Raw genomic sequence first — 18982 nt, 5'->3', positions numbered from 1 at the left:
TCCAGAGGCTGTTTCTTCCTTTCAGGAGCTGAAGTGGTTGTTCACTTCTGCTCCGGTTTTGCGGCAACCTGATGTGTCACTCCCGTTTCAGGTAGAGGTGGACGCTTCTGAGATTGGTGCAGGAGCTGTTTTGTCCCAAAAAGATCCGGTAACATCTAAAATGAATCCCTGTGCTTTCTTTTCCCGAAAGTTCTCCCCATCTGAACGCAACTATGATGTGGGGAATCGGGAACTGTTAGCCATGAAATGGGCATTTGAGGAGTGGAGACATTGGTTGGAGGGAGCTAAACATCAAGTCGTGGTCCTTACTGACCACAAGAATTTGATTTACCTTGAGTCGGCCAAACGCTTGAATCCTAGACAGGCTAGGTGGACCTTGTTTTTCACACGTTTTGATTTTGTGGTCTCTTTTCTTCCGGGCACTAAGAATGTCAAGGCAGATGCCCTCTCTAGGAGTTTCTTTGCTGATTCTCCTATTGTGACCAAGCCTGCTACCATCTTAGGTGAGGGGGTAGTTCTTTCTGCCATCTCGCCCAATTTGAGACGTGCTCTGGAAGAGTTTCAGGAGGACAAACCTGAGCGTTGTCCCATTGGAAAATTGTATGTTCCTGACCAGTGGAGGAAGAGAGTAATGTCTGAAGTTCATTGCTCCGCATTGGCTGGTCATCCAGGTATTTTTGGTACTAGAGATTTGGTGAGTCGGTCTTTTTGGTGGCCTGCCTTGTCTCGTGATGTCAGGAATTTTGTGCAGTCCTGTGGGACTTGCTCCCGGTCTAAACCTTGTTCTCGCTCTATTGGGTTGTTGATGCCTTTGCCGGTGCCCAGAAGGCCATGGACCCATATTTCAATGGATTTTATTTCTGATATGCCTGTCTCTCAGAGAATGACTGTTATTTGGGTGATTTGTGATAGATTGTCTAAGATGGTCCATCTTGTACCACTCCCTAAGTTGCCATCTTCCTCAGAGTTAGTGCCCTTGTTTTTGCAACAGGTGGTTCGCTTGCATGGGATTCCTGAGAATATTGTGTCTGACAGAGGAGTTCAGTTTGTGTCTAGATTTTGGAGGACTTTTTGTTCCAAGCTGGGAATTCAGTTGTCCTTCTCCTCTGCTTTTCATCCTCAGACCAATGGGCAGACGGAGAGAACAAACCAGACTTTGGAGTCTTATTTGAGATGCTTTATTTCTGCTGATCAGGATGATTGGGTTTCATTTTTGCCCTTGGCCGAATTTGCTTTAAATACTAGAGCTAGTTCTGCCACTTTGATGTCACCTTTTTTTGTAACTTTGGGTTTCATCCTCGATTCTCTTCAGGGCATAGAATCATAGAATCGTAGAATTGTAGAGTTGGAAGGGACCTCCTGGGCCATCTGGTCCAACCCCCTGCTCAACGCAGGATTCGCTAAATCATCCCAGTCAGATGTCTGTCCAGCCTCTGAAGACTTCCATTGAAGGAGAACTCACCACTTCTCGTGGCAGCTTTTTCCACTCATTGATCACTCTAACTGTCAAAAAGTTTTTTCTAATATCAAATCTGTGTCTCCTCCCATTCAGTTTCATCCCATTGCTTCTAGTCTTTCCTTGTGCAAATGAGAATAAAGTTGATCCTTCTACAATGTGACAGCCCTTTAGATATTTGTAGACAGCTATTAAGTCTCCTCTCAGTCTTCTCTTTTGCAAACTAAACATTCCCAAATCCTGCAACCTTTCCTCATAAGACAGGGTTTGCAGACCGGTCACCATTCTGGTCGCTCTTTTCTGAACTTGCTCCAGTTTGTTGATGTCTTTTTTAAAATGTGGTGCCCAAAACTGGACACAATATTCCAGATGAGGTCTGACCAAAGAGGAGTAGAGGGAAATAATGACTTCACATGATCTAGACTGTATGCTTCTGTTAATACATCCTAGAATTGCATTTGCCTTTTTTGCTGCTGCATCACACTGTTGACTCATATTCAGTCTGTGATCTATTAGTATACCCAAGTCTTTTTCACATGTGCTGTTGCTTAGCCCTATTCCTCCCATTCTGTACATGCTTTGTTCATTCTTATTGCCCAGATGCAGTACTTTGCATTTTTCCCTGTTAAAAACCATTCTGTTAGTTGCTGCCCACTTCTCCAGTTTATTTATATCTTTTTGAATCCTCTCTCTCTCTTCTCTAGTATTAGCTATCCCTCCTAGCTTTGTGTCATCAGCAAATTTAATCAGTTTACCCTCAATTCCTTCATCTAAATCGTTGATAAAGATGTTGAACAATACAGGGCCCAGGACAAAGCCCTGTGGTACCCCACTTGAGACATTCTTCCAACTGGATGTGCAGCCATTTACGACCACTTTTTGGGTCCGATCACTAAGCCAGTTATGAATCCACCTAACAGTTGCCTTGTCCATGCCATACTTAGTCATTTTTTCAATAAGGATGGTGTGAGATACTTTGTCAAATGCTTTGCTGAAGTCAAGATATACTATATCTACAGCATTTCCTTGATCCACCCAATCAGTGATTCCGTCATAGAAGGAAATTAAGTTAGTCTGACATGACTTATTAGGTACAAACCCATGCTGACTCTGTTTAATCACTTCATTCTTATCCAGGTATTGACATACATGTTGTTTAATAATTTGTTTAAAGATCTTTCCTGGTATAGAAGTCAGACTCACCGGCCTATAGTTGCCTGGGTCCACCTTCTTCCCCTTTTTGAAGATAGGAACAACAATTGCTCTTCTCCAGTCTTCTGGGACTTCTCCTGTTCTCCAAGAATTTTCAAAGATTATGGAGAGGGGTTCAAAAATTTCTTCTGCTATCTCCTTCAGTACTCTGGGGTGTAATTCATCTGGACCTGAAGACTTGAATTCATTTAGGTTAGCTAAGTGTTTCCTCACTACCTTTCTGTTTATAGATATCCTGGATTCTTCTATTCCCTTAATAGGACAGTGAAGAACAGTTGATGTTACATTTCCTTTCTGAGAGAAAACAGATGCAAAATAGGAATTTAAAAGTTCGGCCTTCTCAACATCCTGTCTTACCATTTCATCATTTTCAACCTGTAAAAATCCTATAGCATCTTTGACTTTTCTTTTACATTTGACATATCCCCAAAATCCTTTATTATTGCTTTTGACATCTCTTGCAAGCCTCAATTCATTGTCAGCTTTAGTAATCTGATTTGTGCCCTGCAGGTTTTGCAGACAGCATTATATTCTTCTTTAGATATGCCCTTCCTCTTTCCATTTTATAAACATTTTTTTCTTCCTTTTTAGCATGTGCTTAAGTTCTGTGTTCATCCATCCTGGCTTCCTTAAATGCTTCCTATTCTTCCACCTTTTCGGAATTGTTAACAATTGTGCTTTGAGAATTTCATTTTTCAAGATTTCCCATCCTTCCTGGACATTTTTGTCTTTAAGGATATCCAGCCATTGGATCCCTTCAATTCTCTTTCTGAATCCCTTAAAATCTGCCTTTCTGAAATCTAACCTTGACATCTGAGTCTTCACAGGTCTTCCTCCTCTAGTTATCCAAAATTCTAAAATAGCATGGTCGTTACCTCCTAGGGTCCCAGCCACTTTTACCTCCTCAACCATTTCCTCCCTGTTTATAAGGATTAGATCCAAGGTAGCAGTTCCCCTTGTTTTCTCCCCTACCTTTTGGAAGATAAAGTTGTCAGCAAGAGAGGATAAGAATTTCCTTGACATGTTAGTTTTGCCTGAGAGAGATTCCCAACAAATGTCTGGATAGTTGAAATCTCCCATGACAACTATGTCATATTTTTTGGAGAACTTGGCCATTTGATGCATAAAGAGTTCATCCATATCTTCAGCTTGCACAGGTGCCCTGTAGTAAATGCCTACAATGGTATCCTTTCCATTGTTCTGTCCTGGAGTCTTCTGCCTGCCCAGGTGTTGACACTGTGGTGGAGAGAATGCACCAGATCTGGGACCAAGTGGTCGATAAGTTGTCTCTCTCCCAGGAAAAGGCCCAGCGGTTTTCCAACCGGCATAGGACCATTGGTCCCCGGTTTAAGGTGGGTGATATGGTTTGGTTGTCATCAAAGAATAGCTCTATGAAGGTGGCTTCTCCAAAGTTTAAACCTAGATTTATTGGACCTTACAAGATTTTGGAGATTCTTAATCCGGTTTCTTTTCGATTGTCTCTTCCTGTTACATTCAAGATCCATAGCGTGTTTCATAAGTCTCTGTTAAAGAGGTTTGTTGAGCCAGTAGTTCCTGTGGTGGCACCTCCTGACCCTGTATTGGTTGAAGGTAATGTGGAATATGAGGTTGAAAAGATACTGGATTCTCGTCTGGCTAGACGGAGACTCCAGTATTTGGTTAAGTGGAAGGGTTATGGCCAGGAGGATAATTCTTGGGTCTCTGCATCCGATATACATGCTGAAAGATTGGATCGTGCATTTCATCGGGCCCATCCTGATCGCCCTGGTGGCGTGGATGAGGGTTCAGTGACCCCTCCTCAAGGAGGAGGTACTGTTATGAGCTCATTTTCTCCTTCACCTTTGATGTCCGATGAACTCCCTCTGCTAGTGAAAGGAGGTAATGAAATTGATTTGGATGGGAAAAACCTGTCATCTGAACAGGTGGAGTGTGATTGGACATCCGGAATCTCTGAGTGGATATAAGGCCGCCAACGCCCTGCTGGGTTGCTGGTGATCCTCTCTGCTTTGAGCTCTGGCCTCCAGTTTAGTCATGTCTACTAAAGCTAAGTTTTTGCTCTGCTATTGTTCCATGAGATTTTGTCTGGTTTACTTAGCGTTTGTGTTCAGCCAGCCCTGGTTGGGACTGGCTGAACTCCATTTTTGTCTCTGATCAGTTGATCTCTTTGCTCTGTATTCAGAATATACCTGAGTGCTGATATAGTGATTTTGAAGTCTAGTGACTTCAGGGCCTTTTCTATCAGATGTGTTGGAGATTATTTTTGGCAGGGTTTTTGCGTGATTGCAGACAGTTGCTTTTCTTTCCTGTCCTATCTAGTTAGTGAGGGCCCCATCATTTGCTCAGCCTGTCTTTCTGTCTGTGTTTGTGTTTTCATCTGTTTTCACTGTCAATACATGTTGGGGGCTGTCTATTGCTTTGGGGTCTGCTCTGGGGCAGTTTAGATTTCCCCTTTCTTTCTTTAGGTTTATTTAGTTCTCCGGCTGTGAATGAGGTGTCTAGGACCACCGTAGGAACATCTCACGGCTACTGTTAGTTGTTGTGAATAGGATCAGGGGTCTGCAATCCGCTAGCTACCAACCTCTCCGGTTTTCTGGACTTAGCTTGTATTTTTGTTTTTTCCTCCTCCGGTGACTCATTCATAACAGTCATTGTCTTGTTGGAAGGTGAACCTTCAGCCAAGTCTGAGGTCCAGAGTACACTGGAAGAGCTTTTTATCCAGGATATCTCTGTACTTGGCCGCATTAATATTTCCTTCAATTGCAACCAGTCCTCTCCCTGCAGCTTAAAAACACCCCCATAGCATGATGCTGCCACCACCATGTTTCACTGCTGGGATAGCATTGGGCTGGTGATGAGAAGTGCCTGGTTAATTCTGGTTAAGCTTAGAATTATCACTAATAAGTTCTATCTTTGTCTCATCAAACCAGAGAATCTTATTTCTCATAGTCTGGGAGTCCTTCATGTTTTTTTTAGCAATCTCTATGCAGACTTACATATGTCTTGCACTAAGGAGAAGCTTCCATCGGGCCACTATGCCATAAATGTCCGATTGGTGGAGGTGATAGTTGACTTTGTGGAACTTTCTCCCATCTCCCTACTGCCTCTCTGGAACTCAGCCACAGTGATTTTGGGCTTCTACTTTACCTTTCTCACCAATGCTCTTCTCCCATGATTGCTCAGTTTGGCTGGAGGGCCAGGTATAAGAAGCCTTCTGGTGGTCCCAAACTTCTTCCATTTAAAGATTATGGAGGCCACTGTGCTCCTAGGAACTTTGAATACTGCAGATATTCTTTTGTAACGTTGGCCAGATCTGTGCCTTGCTATAATTCTGTCTCTGAGCTCATTGGCCAGTTCCTTTGACCTCGTGATTCTCGTTTGGTCTGACATGCGCTGTGAGGTCTTATATAGACAGGAGTGTGCCTTTCCAAATCAAGTCCTATCAGTTTAATTAAACAGCTGGACTCCAATGAAGGAGTAGAACCATCTCAAGGAGGATCACAAGGAAATGGGCAGCATATGACTTAAATATGAGTGTCTGAACAAAGGGTCTGAATACTTATGACCAAGTGATATTTCAGTTTTTAATTTTTAATAAAGTTGCAAAAATTTCTACATTTCTTGGTTATTTCAGTCAAGATGGAGTGCAGTGTACATTAATGAGAAAAAATAATGAATTTTTTGAATTTACCAAATGGCTGCAATGAAACAAAGAGTGAAAAATTTAAAGGGGTCTGAATACTTTCAGCACCCACTGTGTATATATTACACATATACAGTATATACAGTACAGACCAAAAGTTTGGACACACCTTCTCAAAGAGTTTTCTTTATTTTCATGACTATGAAAATTGTAAATTCACTCTGAAGGCATCAAAACTATGAATTAACACATGTGGAATTACATAATTAACAAAAAAGTGTGAAACAACTGAAAATACAGTATGTCTTATATTCTAGGTTCTTCAAAGTAGCCACCTTTTGCTTTGATTACTGCTTTGCACACTCTTGGCATTGTCTTGATGAGCATCAAGAGGTAGTCATCGGAAATGGTTTTCACTTCACAGATGTGCCCTGTCAGGTTTAATAAGTGGGATTTCTTGCCTTTTAAAATGGGGTTGGGACCATCAGTTGTGTTGTGCAGAAGTCTGGTGGATACACAGCTGATAGTCCTACTGAATAGACTGTTAGAATTTGTATTTTGGCAAGAAAAAAGTAGCTAAGTAAAGAAAAACGGGTGTCCATCATTACTTTAAGAAATGAAGGTCAGTCAGTCCGAAAAATTGGGAAAACTTTGAAAGTGTCCCCAAGTGCAGTGGCAAAAGCCATCAAGCGCTACAAAGAAACTGACTTACATGAGGACCGCCCCAGGAAAGGAAGACCAAGAGTCACCTCTGCTGCGGAGGATAAGTTCATCCTAGTCACCAGCCTCAGAAATCGCAGGTTAACAGCAGCTCAGATTAGAGACCAGGTCAATGCCACACAGAGTTCTAGCAGCAGACACATCTCTACAACAACTGTTAAGAGGAGACTTTGTGCAGCAGGCCTTCATGGTAAAATAGCTGCTAGGAAACCACTGCTAAGGACAGGCAACAAGCAGAAAAGACTTGTTTGTGCTAAAGAACACAAGGAATGGACATTAGACCAGTGGAAATCTGTGCTTTGGTCTGATGAGTCCAAATTTGAGATCTTTGGTTCCAACCACCGTGTCTTTGTGCGATGCAGAAAAGGTGAACGGATGGACTCTACATGCCTGGTTCCCACTATGAAGCATGGAGGAGGAGGTGTGATGGTGTGGGGGTGCTTTGCTGGTGACACTGTTGGGGATTTAATCAAAATTGAAGGCATTCTGAACCAGCATGGCTACCACAGCATCTTGCAGCGGCATGCTATTCCATCCGGTTTGCTTTTAGTTGGACCATCATTTATTTTTCAACAGGACAATGACCCCAAACACACCTCCAGGCTGAGTAAGGGCTATTTGACCAAGAAGGAGAGTGATGGGGTGCTACGCCAGATGCCCTGGCCTCCACAGTCAATAGACCTGAACTCAATCGAGATGGTTTGGGGTGAGCTGAACCGCAGAGTGAAGGCAAAAGGGCCAACAAGCGCTAAGCATCTCAGGGAACTCTTTCAAGACTGTTAGTAATCAAAGCAAAAGGTGGCTACTTTGAAGAACCTAAAATATAAGACATATTTTCAGTTGTTTCACACTTTTTGGTTATTTATATAATTCCACATATGTTAATTCATAGTTTTGATGCCTTCAGAGTGAATCTACAATTTTCATAGTCATGAAAATAAAGAAAACTCTTTGAATGAGAAGGGGTGTCCAAACTTTTGGTCTGTACTGTATGTCTCCATCTCAGTGAAAAAATATAAATATTATATATTTTTTAGAATTATGGAGGGCCCAAATAGAACTTTTGCTATGGGTTACTTGTGATTTTTGTGTACACCCCTGCATCTGCCATCAAGTTTGGAACAGAAGTAGTCTGGTAGTTAATAAAAGAAGGTAGGTCATCTGCATAAGCCACAATAGGGCGAGCCACGAATGCAAGGACCCATAATGTTAGAGTTGGATAAGATTGTCCTGAGGAAGGGTTTCAGGGTGAGTAAAAAATCAGAGGGGATCATGGGCACCCTTGACGTTTGCCGTTCCATAATGCAAACTCCTGTGACAAGACCCCATTTACCTTATCACTGGCAGTCGGTTTTGTGTATAAAGCGGATATCCATGCTAAAATCCCATAACAAATCATAAAGATTATAAGTGATATGTGTGTGCAGCTCAGAATACAGACATGAAGATGTTCTCTGTGAACTGTACAATGATGACATTTATAACCTTGATAATCTGTACAAGCTTTCCTAATTTATAAAAATTGTGTCTGCTTTCTTTTTTTTTCACGGGTTGTGCAGAAATGTCTGGATAGTTAGTGACCCTGGCTGGGACATTGTCACTGCAGCAGCAAGAGAGGCCACTTGGTGGCTGGACAGCACGCGAACGTCAGTGATGGGGGATCCGTCAGGTATGTATGACCTTTCTGATTTTTTGTGCACCATTCCAAGCATTTTTGTAAATAATCCTTCTTCCCCAGACAGCCCCATTAAAAACTGATAGTTTGCGCCAGTTAGTTTCATGGTAATATGGACTCTTTGTCCCACTATAAAGTAGCATTGGACTGAAGGAACACCAAATCTTCTCTACGAAGAAACAGAATAATGTAAATTTTGTACTACGAGTTTTTCAGGTCATGATACTTAGTCTCACCCGACCACTGAAAATAGATTAATAAAAAATGAATAAGTACCCAGAACAACCAGTACAGATAAGGATAGAGGAACGTGGGACCAGTATAATCCTGGAGACGTGTCACATTGTATTAAAAGCCTATGATGCCAATGACTGTGCTGTAATAACCTATTCCTGCCAGCAGATGGCAGAGACACACTCCTAAAACATAAGAGAAATGAATTACTTGACGTTACAGTGCCAGAGAGGGCTGGTCATTTTTACCAATTTGACACATATTGTATTAACATGTAATACCTGGTTGATATAGAGGTGGAAATTAGCATTTGATCCCTTGCTGATTTTGTAAGTTTGCCCACTGACAAAGACATGAACAGTCTATAATAATAAGGGTAGGTTAATTTTAACATCGAGAGATAGAATATCAAAAATAAAATCCTGAAAATCACATTGTATAAATTATATAAATTTATTTGCATTTTGCAGTGAGAAATAAGTATTTGATCCTCTACCAACCAATAAAACTTCTGGCTCCTACAGACCAGTTAGATGCTACTAATCAACTCGTTACTTGCATTAAAGACTGCTGTTTTACGTAGTCACCTCCTTTATAAAACACTCCTGTCCACAGACTCAATCAGTCAGACTCTAGCCTCTACAACATGGGCAAGACCGAAGAGCTTTATAAGGATGTCAGAGACAAGATTATAGATCTGCCCAAAGCTGGAATGGGCTGCAAAACCATAAGTAAGATGCTGGGTGAGAAGGAGACAACTGTTGGTGCAATAGTAAGAAAATGGAAGAAATGCAAAATGACTGTCAATCGACATCAATCTGGGGCACCATGCAAAATCTCACCTCGTGGGGGTATCCCTGATCATGAGGAAAGTGATAGATCAGCCTAAAACTACACAGGGGGAATTTGTTAATGATCTCAAGGCAGCTGGGACCACATTCACCAAGAAAACCATTGTTAACATTTTACGCTGGTAAGGTTTAAAATCCTGCAATGCCCACAAGGTCCCCCTGCTCAAGAATGCACATGTGCAGACCTGTCTGAAGTTAGCCAAAGAACACCTGGATGATTTTGTGAGTGACTGGGAGAAAGTGCTGTGGTCAGATAAGACAAAAATTGAGCTCTTTGGCATTAACTCAACTCGCCGTGTTTGGAGGAAGAGAAATTCTATATATGACACAAAGAACACCATCCCCACTGTCAATCATGGAGGTGGAAACATTATGTCTTGGGGGTGTTTCTCTACTAAGGGCACAGGACTACTTCACCACATCAATGGTAGAATGGATGGAGCCATGTACCGTAAAATCCTGAGTGACAACCTCCTTCCCTGCGCCAGGACATTAAAAATGAGTCGTTGCTGGGCCTTCCAGAAAGACAATGACCCAAAACATATAGCCAAGGCAACAAAGGAGTGGCTCAAAAAGAAGTACATTAAGGTCATGGTGTGTGGAGTGCCCTAGTAGCCAGTCTCCAGACCTTAATCCCATAGAAAACTTATGGATGGAGTTGAAGCTTCGAGTTGCCAAGCGGCAGCCTCAAAATCTTAATGATTTAGAGATGGTCTGCAAAGAGGAGTGGACCAAAATTCCTCCTGACATGTGCGCAAACCTCATCATCAACTACAAAAATCGTCTAACTGTTGTGCTTGCCAACAATGGTTTTACCACCAAGTATTAAGTCTTGTTTGCCAGAGGGATCAAATACTTATTTCTCACTGCAAAATACAAATAAATTTATAGATAGTTTATACAATGTGATTTTCTTGATTTTATTTTTGATATTCTATCTCTCAATGTTAAAATTAACCTACCCTTAACCCCTTCCTGACATCCGACGTACTATCCCGTCCACGGTACCCGGGCCCGTATGACCGTGGACGGGATAGTACGTCTACCGCGATCAGCGGCGCCCACGTGGTGAGCGCCGCTGATCGCGGCCGGGTGTCAGCTGATTATCACAGCTGACACCCGGCACTATGTGTCAGGGGCGGTCACGGACCGCCCCCGACACGTTAACCCCTTGCACACCGCGATCAAACATGATCGCGGTGTACCGGGAGTTAAAGGGAAGCATCGGAAGGGAGGGGGCTCCCTCCGTGCTTCCCTGAGCCCCCCACGGCAGCGCAATGTGCAGCGCTGCTGCCGGGGGCTCCTATCCTCCAGGCCCCCGGATCCAAGATGGCGACGGGGGCCTTCGGGGACCTGAGGAAGCTGGCTTCCTCAGTGCCTGCAAAGCGCAGGCAAGAGGAAGTCTTCTTCAATGCCTGTGACAGATTGCTGATCTTTCACAGTGATCTGTGATGTGACAGATCAGCGATCTGTCACAGGACAGTGATGTCCCACCTGGGACTATGTAATAAAGTAAAAAAAAAATTAAAAAAAATGTAAAAATAAATTTAAAAAAAATCGCCAAATAAATTAGAAAAAAAAAAAAAAATATTCCCTCAATAAATCCATTTTTTGGAAATAATAAAAAAAAAAAACAATAAAAGTACACATATTAGGTATCACCGCGTCCGTAATGACCCGCCCTATAAAACTGTCCCATTAGTTAACCCTTTTAGCGAACCCCTTAAAAAATAAAAATAAAAAACGAAGCAAAAAATAATGATTTATTATCATACCGCCAAACAAAAAGTGTAATAACGCGCGATCAAAAAGACAGATATAAATATCCATGGTACCGCTGAAAACGTCATCTTGTCCCGCAAAAAACGAGCCACCACACAGTATCATCAGCAAAAAAATAAAAAAGTTATAGCTCGCAGAATAAAGCGATGCAAAAATAATTATTTTTTATGTAAAATAGTTTTCATTGCATAAAACCGACAAAAACATAAAAAAAGACCTAAATGAGGTATCGCTGTAACCGTACTGACCCGAAGAATAAAACCGCTTTATCAATTTTACCGCACGCGGAACGGTGTAAACGCACCCCCCCAAAAGAAATTCATGAAACGCTGGTTTTTCTTCATTCTGCGTCCCAAAAATCGGAATAAAAAGCGATCAAAAAATGTCACGTGCCCGAAAATGGTACCAATAAAAACATCAACTCGTCCCGCAAAAAATAAGACCTCACATGACTCAGTGGGTCAAAAGATGGAAAAATTATAGCTCTCAAAATGTGGTGATGCAAAAACTATTTTACAATAAAAAGCGTCTTTTAGCGTGTGACAGTCGCCAAACATAAAAACCGCCATAAATAGTAAGTCAAACCCCCCGTTATCACCCCCTTAGTTAGGGAAAAATAATGAAACTAAAAAAAAAGTATTTATCTCCATTTTCCCGTTAGGGTAAGGCTGTGTGCACACGCTGCGGATTAGGTGCGGATTCATCCGCGCGGATTTTGTAAAATCCGCAGGTGAAACCGCAGGTCAAAAGACCTGCGGTTTTACCTGCGGATTGCTCTGCGGTTTTGTCCTGCGGTTTTTCATCTTCTCAATAGAGGAGATGGCAAACCGCAGGAGAATCCGCAGAAAGAATTGACATGTCAATTCTTTCTGCGGATTGAAAACCGCAGATAATCCGCGCGGAAAATTCCGCACAGTCTGCACTGCGGTTTTTGATTCCCATAGGGAATCATGGTACTGTACACCGCAGCAGAAACTGCTGCGGGTCCGCAGCAGCCAAAACCGCTGCGGAACCGCAGCAAAATCCGCAGCGTGTGCACACAGCCTTAGGGTTAGAGCTAGGGTTAGGGCTAGGGTTAGGGCTAGGGCTAGGGTTAGGGCTAGGGTTAGGGCTCAGATTAGGGTTAGGGGTGTGTTGGGGTTAGGGTTGGAGTTATAATTGGGGGTTTCCACTGTTTGGGCACATCAGGGGCTCTCCAAATGCAACATGGCGTCTGATCTCAATTCCAGCCAATTCTGAGTTGAAAAAGTCAAATGGTGCTCCTTCCCTTCCAAGCTCTGCCATGCGCCCAAACAGTGTTTTACCCCCACATGTAGGGTATCAGCCTACTCAGGACAAATTGCAAAACAATTTTTGGGGTCCAATTTCTCCTGTTACCCTTAGGAAAATAAAAAATTGGGGGCAAAAATATCATTTTTGTGGAAAAAAATGATTTTTTTATTTTCACGTCCGAGTGTTATAAACTTCTGTGAAGCACTTGGGGGTTCAAAGTGCTCACCACACATCTAGATAAGTTCCGTGGGGGGTCTAGTGTCCAAAATGGGGTCACTTGTGGGGAGTTTCAATAGTTTAGGTACATCAGGGGCTCTCCAAACGCACATGACACCCGCAGACCATTCCATCAAAGTCTGCATTCCAAAACATCACTGCTTCCCTTCCGAGCCCCGACGTGTGTCCATACAGTAGTTTTCTCCCACATATGGGGTGTCAGCGTACTCAGGCCAAATTGGACAACAACTTTTGGGGGTCCAATTTCTCCTGTTACCCTTGGGAAAATGAAAAAACTGGGGACTAATTGATCATGTTTCTGGAAAAAATACGATTTTTTTATTTTCATGCCCTGGCATTATAAACTTCAGTGAAGCCCTTGGGGGTTCAAAGTGCTCACCTCACATCTAGATAAGTTCCTTAGTGGGTCTAGTTTTCAAAATGGGGTCATTTGTGGGGGGTTTCCACTGTTTAGGTACATTAGGGGCTCTCCAAAGGCAACATGACACCCGCAGACCATTCCATCAAAGTCTGCATTCCAAAACGTCACTACTTCCCTTCCGAGCCCCGACGTGTGCCCATACAGTAGTTTTCTCCCACATATGGGGTATCAGCATACTCAGGACAAATTGGACAACAACTTTTGCGGTCCAATTTCTCCTGGTACCCTTGGGAAAATAAAAAAATGGTGACTAAAAGATCATGTTCATGGAAAAAATACGAATTTTTTATTTTCACGCCCGGGCGTTATAAACTTCTGTGAAGCACTGGGGGGTTCTGAGTGCTCACCACACATCTAGATAAGTTCCTTGGGGGGTCTAGTTTACAAAATGGTGTCATTTGTGGGGGGTTTCCACTGTTTAGGTACATTAGGGGCTCTCAAAAGGCAACATGACACCCGCAGACCATTCCATCAAAGTCTGCATTCCAAAACGTCACTACTTCCCTTCCGAGCCCCGACGTGTGCCCATACAGTAGTTTTCTCCCACATATGGGGTATCAGCATACTCAGGACAAATTGGACAACAACTTTTGGGGTCCAATTTCTCCTGGTACCCTTGGGAAAATAAAAAAAATTGTGACTAAAAGATCATGTTTGTGGAAAAAATACGAATTATTTATTTTCACGCCCGGGCATTATAAACTTCTGTGAAGCACTGGGGAGGTCAAAGTGCTCACCACACATCTAGATAAGTTCCTTAGGGGGTCTAGTTTCCAAAATGGTGTCATTTGTGCGGGGTTTCCACTGTTTTGGTACATCAGGAGTTTTCCAAACGCGACATGGTGTCCGATCTCAATTCCAGCCAAAAACGTCAAATGGCGCTGCTTCCCTTCCGAGCTCTGCCATGCGCCCAAATAGTGGTTTACCCCCACATGTGGGGTATCAGCGTACTCAGAACAAATTGCACAATAACTTTTGCGGTCCTGTTACCCTTGGAAAAATAAGAATTGAGGGTGAAAAGATCATTTTTGTGGAAAAAATATGATTTTTTAATTGTATGGCTTTATGTTATAAACTTCTGTGAAGCCCATGGGGGTTCAAAGTTCTCACCACACATCTAGATAAGTTCCTTAGGGGGTCTAGTTTCCAAAATGGTGTCATTTGTGGGGGATTTCCACTGTTTTGGTACATCAGGGGTTTTCCAAACGCGACATGGTGTCCGATCTCAATTCCAGCCAAAAACGTCAAATGGCGCTGCTTCCCTTCCGAGCTCTGCCATGCGCCCAAATAGTGGTTTACCCCCACATGTGGGGTATCAGCGTACTCAGGACAAATTGCACAATAACTTTTAGGGTCCTGTTACCCTTGGAAAAATAAGAATTGAGGGTGAAAAGATCATTTTTGTGGAAAAAATATGATTTTTTAATTGTATGGCTTTATGTTATAAACTTCTGTGAAGCCCATGGGGGATCAAAGTTCTCACCACACATCTAGATAAGTTCCTTATGGGGTCTAGTTTCCAAAATGGGGTCATTTGTGGGGGATTTCCACTGTTTTGGTACATCAGGGGTTTTCCAAACGCGACATGGTGTCCGATCTCAATTTCAGTCAAAAACGTCAAATGGCGCTGCTTCCCTTCTGAGCTCTGCCATGCGCCCAAATAGTGGTTTACCCCCACATGTGGAGTATCAGCGTACTCAGGACAAATTGCACAATAACTTTTAGGGTCCTGTTACCCTTGGAAAAATAAGAATTGAGGGTGAAAAGATCATTTTTGTGGAAAAAATATGATTTTTTAATTGTATGGCTTTATGTTATAAACTTCTGTGAAGCCCATGGGGGTTCAAAGTTCTCACCACACATCTAGATAAGTTCCTTAGGGGGTCTAGTTTCCAAAATGGTGTCATTTGTGGGGGGTTTCCACTGTTTTGGTACATCAGGGGTTTTCCAAACGCGACATGGTGTCCGATCTCAATTCCAGCCAAAAACGTCAAATGACACTGCTTCCCTTCCGAGCTCTGCCATGCTCCCAAATAGTGGTTTACCCCCACATGTGGTGTATCAGCGTACTCAGGACAAATTGCACAATAACTTTTAGGGTCCTGTTACCCTTGGGAAAATAAAAATTGGGGTGAAAAGATCATTTTTGTGGAAAAAATATGATTTTTTAATTGTACCGCTGTACGTTATAAACTTCTGTAAAGCCCTTGTGGGTTCAAAGTTCTCACCACTATCTAGATAAGTTCCTTGGGGGGTCTAATTTCCAAAATGGGGTCACTTGTAGGGGGTTTCCACTGTTTAGGTACATCAGGGACTCTCCAAACGTGACATGGCGTCCGATCTGAATTCCAGCCAATTTTGCATTGAAAAAGTCAAACGGCGCTCCTTCCATTCTGAGCTCTGCCATGCGCCGAAACAGTTGTTCCCCCCCACAAATCAGGTATCAGTGTACTCAGGACAAATTGCACAATAACTTTTGCAGTCTAATTTCTCCTGTTACCTTTGGTAAAATAAAAAAAATTGAACCTGAAGTATTTTTTTTGTGAAAAAAAGTTAGATGTTCATTTCTTTTTAAATATTCAAAAAAATTCCTGTGACGCACCTAATGGGTTAATAAACTTCTTGAATGTGGTTTTGAGCACCTTAAGGGGTGCAGTTTTTAGAATGGTGTCACTTTTGGGTATTTTCTATCATATAGACCCCTCAAAGTGGCTTCAAATGTGATGTGGTCCTAAAAATAAAATGGTGTTGTAAAAATGAGAAATCGCTGGTCAACTTTTAACCCTTATAACTTCCTAGCAAAAAAAAATTTTGGTTCCAAAATTGTGCTGATGTAAAGTAAACATGTGGGAAATGTTACTTATCAAGTTTTTTGTGTGCCGTATCTCTGTGATTTGAGGGCATAAAAATTCAAAGTTGGAAAATTGCGAAATTTTCAAAATTTTTGCCAAATTTCCATTTTTTTCACAAATAAACGCAAGTTATTTGAATGAAATTTTACCACTAACATGAAGTACAATATGTCACGAGAAAACAATGTCAGAATCACCAGGATCCATGGAAGCGTTCCAGAGTTATGACCTCATAAAGGTACAGTGGTCAGAATTGTAAAAATTGGCCCGGTCATGAACGTGCAAACCACCCTTGGGGGTGAAGGGGTTAAAATTATAGACTGTTCATGTCTTTGTCAGTGGGCAAACATACAAAATCAGGAAGGGATCAAATACTTATTTCCCCACTGTATGTGGTGTGCCTGGAGCCTGGTTGATATGGGGCACACAGGCACAGAGTGAAGTCTGGAGATCACACGATGTGGCTCGGAGAGCCTTTGTGACAGGTGGGAAGGTAACACTAAGATTAAGGCTGGGTTACACCGCATTGTCCTTCCCGCTCAGCTGAGGGCTTCCATTTGAACTCCCAGAAAACATTATTCTGATGTCCATGGGTGTTACCTTTGTCATCAACGATCCAAGATCCAAGTTCTAAGTCACCAACGATCCAAGGTCTAAGAAATGAAACTTTTGCCTCGATCCTTTCCAACTATGTCCATCTTTTTAGCTGGACACACTAGTATGCAAGACAACACTATTGTGTCTAACTAAAAAGGCACATGTGACCTACAAAGGAGGTCAGACAGTGGCCAAAGTTTCAGATATTAGACTGCAGTTGGCTGATTAAGCTCAATGCTTACAGGGGTACATCTGAATATTGCTTTTTGTGTACTCAGATGAAAGCCCTTGTCTGACAGAACTTTGCAGTGTGAACCCAGCCCTACGCTCCAAATCATTACTTGGCAGTATATGGTTCTAATATCCCAGACTTCTAGCATCATATATCACTATAAGGGCTCGTGCAGACGGCCATAGATGCTCTCATCAAAAAGAAACGACCAATTATACAAATGACACTAGGATCAAACTCTGATCAAAGTGTCAGTATAGTGTGATCTGAGTCTCTCAGATGAGAGAATCGGAGCACACTCAAAGCACACTGCAAGAAGAATACAATTTCTCCGTCTCCTCCATTGTGTCAGTGCGCGGAAATTTGACTGCACTCAGTTGTCATCGGAGTGCAGTCCGATGTTTTCCATGCTCTCACTCACTTGCATGTCTCAGAGCGATACAAATATTGGATCAAGCTCGGACATGCAGCAATTTTTTTCCACAGACTCTGTCAAAGATAAAACATCGGACATGTGAACAGCCCCATAGACTAACTTTGGTCCGAGTGCCTTCCGATGTTTTCTCTGATCGCACTCTGACCGATAATACAGCCATCTGCACCTGCCATTATGCTGTTAGCCCAGGTCATTAGATCCATATTCTGGATAGTACTAGCGGCTGTAATGTGAATACAGTATGGCATGAGAATGAAGACTATGATCCCGATTCATGAAGAATGGCATTCTAGAGACAAATGTTAATGAAGAGGCATGGTGGGGTAAGATGCATTACTTTATGAATTTGGTGCATCTTCTCAGCCTCGCCAGAAACACAACTCCAGTCAGGGAGTGCCATTGCTGGGGGACTGGAGTGAAACACTAACATTTTGTGACTTTTCAAAGTGTTTAATCCATGGACACACTTTGATGGATCGGCCTCTAGACGAGGACCAACACAGAAACTTGATAAAGTATTTCCAGTAGCCTTTAGTCACACTGCTTTCCTGGCCGTATGAAATGCAGCCACAGCAGCAGGACACTACTCACTTTCTGCATCCTGATAACATTGGCGATTTAAAGGAAAACTCAGGGCTAGTGTTGAGCGATACCGTTCGATACCCAAAAATATCGTATCGGATGGTATCGCCCGATACGAAAAAAATATCGGGTATCGCCGATTCCGATACCGGAAGTCCCATTCAAGTCAATGGGACTTCCGGTATCGGAATTAAAAAAAGCCCTTTATTTCCTTGTTGGCTAATTCTACATAATTGAAAACAAATAAGAATCATGTAGAATGTATTGTGGGAGGTGGAGGAGACATTAAAGGCATAGTGGTTTATTCAAAGCACATGGCATAGCATTAATTCCAATTTTTTTTTTTCAAGCCGTTCGGAGTTAAAAAGATATTGACTATGTTAACCTTTTATATATTTTGTCAGATATGTATGTTTCACAACTTCCATGCTCTTCACCTTCTTTTGTACTTCTCCCACACTTTCTCCTTCATGATCCGCAGCAGTAGCATTTTTTTCATCAACTTTTTCTTCACCTTATTCATCTTCTTCTTCTTCATCTTCTTCCCATTAATTTTTTTTTTCCATTCTTCATATTCTTCTTATTCAGCTATTATTAATTTTAATATGCTATTTCTTCATCTTCTTCCTATTCTTCTTTGTCTTCATTTTCTTATGGTGACAGGCATTCCTGTAGTACTTATCTATAAAAGTTATAAGATTACACCTTACGTTCTGCCTGTCACTAAAGATTTACAACAGGATTTGTCCACGTTCAGTTTGGCCTGCAGTAGCAGGCATTTTC

This window comes from Dendrobates tinctorius, unplaced genomic scaffold (genome assembly GCF_039654945.1).
Source record: "Dendrobates tinctorius isolate UK_male_01 unplaced genomic scaffold, ASM3965494v1 ptg000035l, whole genome shotgun sequence".
NCBI lineage: Eukaryota > Metazoa > Chordata > Amphibia > Anura > Dendrobatidae > Dendrobates > Dendrobates tinctorius.
This window is presented reverse-complemented; position numbering follows the sequence as displayed.